General features: G+C 38.9%; 1 protein-coding gene across 2 annotated transcripts in view; it reads right to left on the bottom strand.

The window, feature by feature from the left end:
* The window catches only part of LOC115500051 (centromere protein P), a 230225-nt gene that overhangs the window by 114732 nt on the left and 108425 nt on the right, over positions 1–7068 (bottom strand). The gene's annotated exons all lie outside the window — the stretch shown is intronic.

The following is a 7068-nucleotide window of genomic DNA, read 5'->3' as shown; positions in this document are numbered from 1 at the left end:
CACTTTTGGCACAGTATTAATGCTTTTACATAGTAACATTACTGAAATACTCCAAATTATGCCTCTTATGAAAGATAATGCTTTATCTTAAATTACCCCCAAAACTAGATTTTAAGTAATTTTGAGGGTAGCAGAAAAAATATTACATGTATGTAAGATGGGGTGGAGGGTTTGAATATCCAGGTCAGGAATGGGTAAATAGGTCTTGTTTTTCCTAGTGAGGGTCTCCAACTTTGGCACTGCTGGCATCCTGGGCTGGACCGTACTGGTAGGGGGTGGGGGGTGTGGAAAGTCTCTACCCAGGAGACGCCAGTGTCAAATTGCAGCTGGTTGAGAATAATGCTTTATAGGAAATTTACTTAATTTCTTAAACTCTGACCCAAGTTTGGAAACCTAAAGCAAACAGTTACTTTTGTTTATAAAGCTGTAGGGATAAGATCCAAGTGTTATTAAGATAATAAAAGTTAACCACCAGTAGTGACATAACAGGATAAGCCCAGGAATACAGAGTTTGAGTTGGAAGAACAAACCCAGAAATCCAGCTCCATTTATAGCTCTGGCAAGTCAATATCTCTTTGAGCCAGTCTCCTCATATACAAAGGGCAGTCGTGACAATACTGATCAGTTATGTTGCCATGAGATTGAATGACAAAATGTACGTGAATTTTCAAGGAATGAGAAAAAATAATACTAAAATTTGTATGGAACCACAGAAGACCATGAATAGCCAAAGTAATCTTGAGAAAGAAAAAAGCTGCAGGTACCACAACACCAGATTTCAAGGTAAACTACACAAAGCTGTAGTGATCAAAATAGTATGGTTCTAGCACAAAACTCATAGATCAATAGAACAGAATAGAGAGCTCAGAAATAAACCCATATTTATAGGTCAATTAGTCTACTACAAAGGAGGCAAGAATATACAGTGGGGAAAAGACAGTCTCTTCAATAAATGGTACCGGTACCGGGAAAACTGGACAGCAACATGCAAAAGAAAGAATCTGGACCAGTTTGTTACACCATACACAAAAATAAACTCAAAATAGATTAAAGACCTAAATGTCAGACCCGAAACCATAAAACTAAAAGAAAACATAGACAAATAATCTCTTGAACATTGGCCATAGCAACATATTTATGGATATGTCTCCCCAGGCCATGGAAACAAGAACAAAAATAAACTACTGGGACTACACCAAAATAAAAAGCATTTGCACAGCGAAGGAAAGCATTAACAAAACTAAAAGACAACCTATTGAACAGGAGGAGAGATTTGCAAATGACATATCCGATAAAGGGTTAGTATCCAAAATATATAAGGAACTTACACAACTCAACATGAAAAAAGCAAACGTCTGATTTAAAAAAGGGCAAGAGTCTGAAGAGACATTTTTCCAAAGAGGACATTCAGATGCCAACAGACACATGAAAAGATGCTCCACATCACTCATCATCAGGGAAATACAAATCAAAACCACAATGAGATATCACCTCACACCTGTCAGAATGGCTAAAATGAACAACTCAAGAAACAACAGATGTTGGCGAGGATGTGGAGAAAAAGGAACCTTCATGCACTGTTGGAGGGGATGTAAATTCATGGAGCCAGTGTGGAGAACAGTATGGAGGTCCCTCAAAATTAAAAACAGAAATACCGTATGAACCAGTTAATTCCACTACTGGTTGTTTACCCAAAGAAAATGAAAACACTAATTTGTAAAGGTAGATGCACCCATACATTTACTGCAGCATTATTTACAATAACCACGATACAGAAGCAATCCAAGTGTCCATCCATAGATGAACAGCTAAAGAAGATGTGGTGTATACATCTTTTTTATGGCTGAATACTACTCAGATGAATACTACTAAGCCATAAAAAAGAATGAAAACGTGCAATTAGTGACAATATGAATATACCCTGAAGGTATGATGCTAAGTGAAATGAGTTAGAGAAAGATAAATACTACATGACTACTTATATGTGGAATTTAAGAAACAAAACAAACCAACAAACAAAAAACCAAACAGACTTAAATACAAAGAACAAACTAGTGGTTGCCAGAGGAGATGTGGGTGGGGGGATTAAGGGTACAAATTTCCAGTTATAACATAAGTAAGTCACAGGGAATATAGTCAATGATACTGCAGTAACGTGTGGTGACAGATGACGAGTGTGTTTACCACACTGAACACTGAGTGCTGTAATGACTTGTCCAATCAGCAGAAACTAATATAACAGTGTATGTCGACTATACATCAGTTACAAAAACAAAATGTGAAAATGATTTGTAAGCCATAAAGTTTCATAAAATATGAGTAACTGTTATACTGGACAATTACTGACTGATGAGAAAAATTAAAGACTGTGATGTCCTTAAAGAGATTGTATTACATTGATAATCATATTAAAATTAAAATATTCTAAAGTTCCAATGATTTCAATAACCCATTTTACTACAATGTATCATAAAAATAAAACTGTGATATCATGTCACTTACAAGAACATAAGAAAAGTCAAAGTTCACTGAAATTGTAAAAATCCAGGTCTTGAAATTAATAATCAAATTCATAAGGTTAGAATTACCTAAACAGCACCTCGGTGGCTCAGTGGGTTGAGTGTCCGACTTCAGCTCAGGTCTTGATCTCACGGTCCATGAGTTTGAACCCTGCATCGGGCTCTGTGCTGGCAGCTCAGAGCCTGGAGCCTGCTTCGGATTCTGTGTCTCCCTCTCTCTCTGCCCTTCCCTGCTCATGTGCACATATGCACATGCACACACTTTCTCAAAAATGAATAAACATTAAAAAATTAAAAACAAAAAAAACAAAAAAAAATTACCTAAACAAATCAGTCTATTATCTCAGTAGCAGAATTTAAAATAGCTAAGTTAACCTTTTCCTTTTTTTTTCTTTTTTTAATGTTTATTTATTTTTGAGACAGAGAGAGACAGAGCATGAACAGGGGAGGGGCAGAGAGAGAGGGAGACACAGAATCCGAAGCAGGCTCCAGGCTCTGAGCTGTCAGTACACAGCCGGACGCGGAGCTCGAACCCACGAACCGTGAGATCATGACCTGAGCCAAAGTCGGACGCTCAACTGACTGAGCCACCCAGGCACCCCTAAAAAAAGAACAAAAAATTTCAAACTGCTGGAAATGATTCCTGAAATCACTGCAATTACTTTCCTGTTGTTAATGTTTGTTCTTCATCCCACAGCTGTTAACCATTTTTGGTTATAAGTTTACAAATAAACAAATCACTAATAAAAATTATAAACAACCAAAGTTTTTTGCCACAAACCCATTTTATGGTGAATATAAAATATTACTCACTTGAAATCCATTAAAGGTTGGAAACAGATGAATCATGACAACTTACTGGGTTTATTAAGGACTTCAAGATAGAAAAAAAATCTCAAGGGGTAGCTGGGTGGTTCAGTCGGTTAAGTGTCTGACTTCAGCTAGGGTCATGATCTCACGGTTCATAAGTTCAAGCCCCACATCAGGTTCTCTGCTGTTAGTGCAGAGCCCGCTTCAGATCCTTTGTCCCCTTCTCTCTGCCCTTCCCTCACTTCTACTCCTTCAAAAATAAACATTAAAAAATATTGTATTTTGATTTTAATTAAATTTCTTTTGTTTTTTTTTTTGTGCTTTTAGTGTCACAGCTGAGAAACCGTTGTGTAATCCAAGGTCATAAAAACTGACATCCATGTTTTCTCCTAATATTCAGCAGTTTTAGCTCTTACACTTCGGTCTGTGTTCCATTTTGAGTTAATTTCTGCATGTGGTATGATGTGGGTATCCAGTTGTCTTAGCACCTTTTGTTGGAAGCAGATCAGGATACAAACTATGTTCATCACCCCAGAGGCTCGTCCAAGCCCTTCCCGGGCCACACTTCCACCTCCCCCTCCTCCCTCCCCACCCCGGCAAACATCCATTCGTTAACTCCTTCCTCCAATCAGAACTTGGCCACCAGCAGCACAGCTCACTCCTTAAAAGTTTCTTCTTATAAATTTGCTGAATAACTGCTAACCTGAGGAAACATAAGGGCAGTTCTGCTTCCTGGGTCTGTAAATCCCCCTCTCATCCATATGCCTAATCATTTCAATACCTTGAAAACCAAAGTGTTCCTCTCACCTAAAGGGTACTTGTAGCAATACTATATAATTCCACAGAAAACACAGAGGATGCTGGACTAAGTCTCAAAGGTGACTCTTAAGAATTCTAAGATGGGATTGAAGGAAAGGGTTGGCTATAAAACGGTATCCCCCAAGAAACAGAAGGACAAAGATGGAGTGGCATCTGGAGCAAAGGGACCAAGAGAACTTTGCAACTAGAAACAGCCTCACTCAAGTTCCTCTGATGAGCAAACTGTTTCCCCAGAGAGAACAGGAGACTTAAGACCCATGACTTATGACAAGCTGTGCGGACTAGCCTCTGGGGCTGGTTAGTCACTGTGACCCTACAGCTATGGGGAGTCTACTGTCTCTGCCCATTTTGAGACCACAGAATAGCCTATCTCTAATTCACATACCTTAAAAAAGATACATATTTCTAAATTTCCCCCCCCCAAAACGAGCCCATTGGGGCGCCTGGGTGGCTCAGTTGGTTGAGTGTCCGACTTCGGCTTAGGTCATGATCTCACAGCTCGTGATTTCGACTCCCGCATCGGGCTCTGTGCTGACACCTCAGAGCCTGGAGCCTGCTTCCAATTGTGTCCCCACCTCTCTCTGCCCCTAACCCACTCGCATTCTATCTCTGTCTCTCTCAAAAATAAATAAACATTAAAAAAAATTAAAAAAAGAGCCCCCTTAAATTTATTAGACAATTACCGAATTTTCACCATGGGAGGGCAGTCTTATTCTAATATACTGTGCAAGCCTGAAAATACAGACAACAGACATTAAAAAAAAAAATAATCTTAAACACTACTTTCATATTTTAAAAAGTTAAACACATAATGGGGGCACCCGGCTGGCTCAGTTGTTAGAGCATGTGACTCTTGGTCTTGGGGGTTGTAAGTTGAAGCCCACATTGGGTACAGATCACTTCAAAATAAATCTTTAAAAAAAAGGTGAACAAGGGCATCTACCTAGAAGCAGTCACACATGGTCTGACTAATAAAAAATAGGAAATTCCTAATTTCCTAATAGGAATTAGGAAAACAAAGGAACGGAATATCTGAAAAATGGACAAGCAGAATTATGCTTTATATACTTATAGAATATCTAAGTATCCTCACAAGACTATACAATCTTGCAAGCAAGGGGCGCCTGGGTGGCTCAGTCAGTTAAGCATCCAACTTCAGCTCAGGTCATGATTTCAAAGGTTTGTGGGTTTGAGGCCCACATCGGGCTCTGTGCTGACAGCTCAGAGCCTGGACCCTGCTTTGGATTCTGTGTCTCCCTCTCTGCCCCTCCCCTGCTCGCACTCTGCCTCTCTCTCTCTCTCAAAAATAAATAAACATTTAAAAAAAAATTTTAAATCTTACAAGAAAAGAACAGTAGCTAGCATTTACTGAGCCCATACCATACGACAACAATAAACTAAGCATTTAAATGCAATGTTCAAATACCAAGCACTCAATCATCATGTTACCTTATGACAGCACACGCACGCACACACACCAGTTCCCCAAATCACAGAGAAACACAAAAAAGCTTGCAACAATGAAAACAATTTAGAAAAAGAACAAAGTTGGAGGATGTATACTACCTAATGGCAAAATGTAACATAAAGCTGTTGTAACCAGTAAGGCTACAATAGAACAGAACTGAGAATCTAGAAACAAACCTGTACATTCACGGTTAACAGATTTTTGGTGAAGATATCAAGGTAATTCAATGGGGAAATAATCATCTTTTCAACACATTGTCCTGGAAGAGTTGGAATATTCATGTGCAAATTCACATGCAAAAAAAAAAAAGTGAACTAATTAGACGCTAACCTCACAATGCATTCAAAAACTAACTCAAAATAAAGGGCACCTGTGTGGCTCAGTCAGTTGAGCGTCCAACTTTGGCTCAGGTCACGATCTCACAGCTTGTGAGTTCGAGCCCCGCATCGGGCTCTGTACTGACAGCTCAGAGCCTGGAGCCTGCTTCGGATTCTGCGTCTCCCCCTCTCTCTGTCCCTCCCTTGCTCATGCTCTGTTTCTCTCTCTCAAAATAAGTAAACATTAAAAAAAAACAACAAACACCTAACTCAGATCATAGCCCCAAATTTAAGAGATAAAACTACAAACTTCTGTAAGAAGATAGGAAGAAATCTTTAACCAGTTAGTCAGGCAATTAATTCTTAGACTTGACACCAAAAGGCATGAAAAAACTATAAAAGAAAAAAAAATAATTTGGGCTTTACGAAATTAATGTATGTGTACCAAAAGACGCTATTAAGAAAATGAAAAACTTGTGCCATGGACTGGAAGAAAAAAGATTGTAAGCCATATATCTGATAAAAGGACTTGTATTCAGAATATGTAAAGAACCCTTCACTCATAATAAGACAAACAACCTAATTAAAACAGGCAAGGGGCGCCTGGCTGGCTCAGTCAGTAGAACATGTGACTCTTGATGTCAGGGTTGTAAATTCAAGCCTCATATTGGGCTCTGAGATTAATTAAAAATAAAACCTTTAGGGGCGCCTGGGTGGCTCAGTCAGTTATGCATCCAACTTAGGCTCAGGTCATAATCTCACGGTTTGTGGATTCAAGCCCCGCATCAGGCTCCGTGCTGGTGGTGTGGAGCCTGCTTGGGATTCTTGCTTTCTTCTCTCTCTGGCCCTGCCCCATTCATGCTTTCTCTCTCTCTCTCTCAAAATAAGTAAACTTTAAAAAAATAAATAAATAAAATAAACCTTTAAAAAAACAGGCAAAATTTGCTATACATTTTTATTGTAATTCCTACCAAAATTCCACCAAGATTTTTTGTAGATAGAGATGATGTTATTCCAAAACTTATGTGGAAAGGCAAAGGAACCAGAATAGGCACAATAATTCTGGAAGAAAGGGAAGACTCGTTCTATCTGATTTCAAGGTAACACCAGATGCTGAGGATGTATAGACAGTGGA

Source organism: Lynx canadensis, chromosome D4, assembly GCF_007474595.2.
Source record: "Lynx canadensis isolate LIC74 chromosome D4, mLynCan4.pri.v2, whole genome shotgun sequence".
Taxonomy (NCBI): Eukaryota; Metazoa; Chordata; class Mammalia; order Carnivora; family Felidae; genus Lynx; species Lynx canadensis.
Note: the sequence above shows the minus strand (reverse complement) of the source record. Positions and strands in the feature narration are given on the sequence as shown.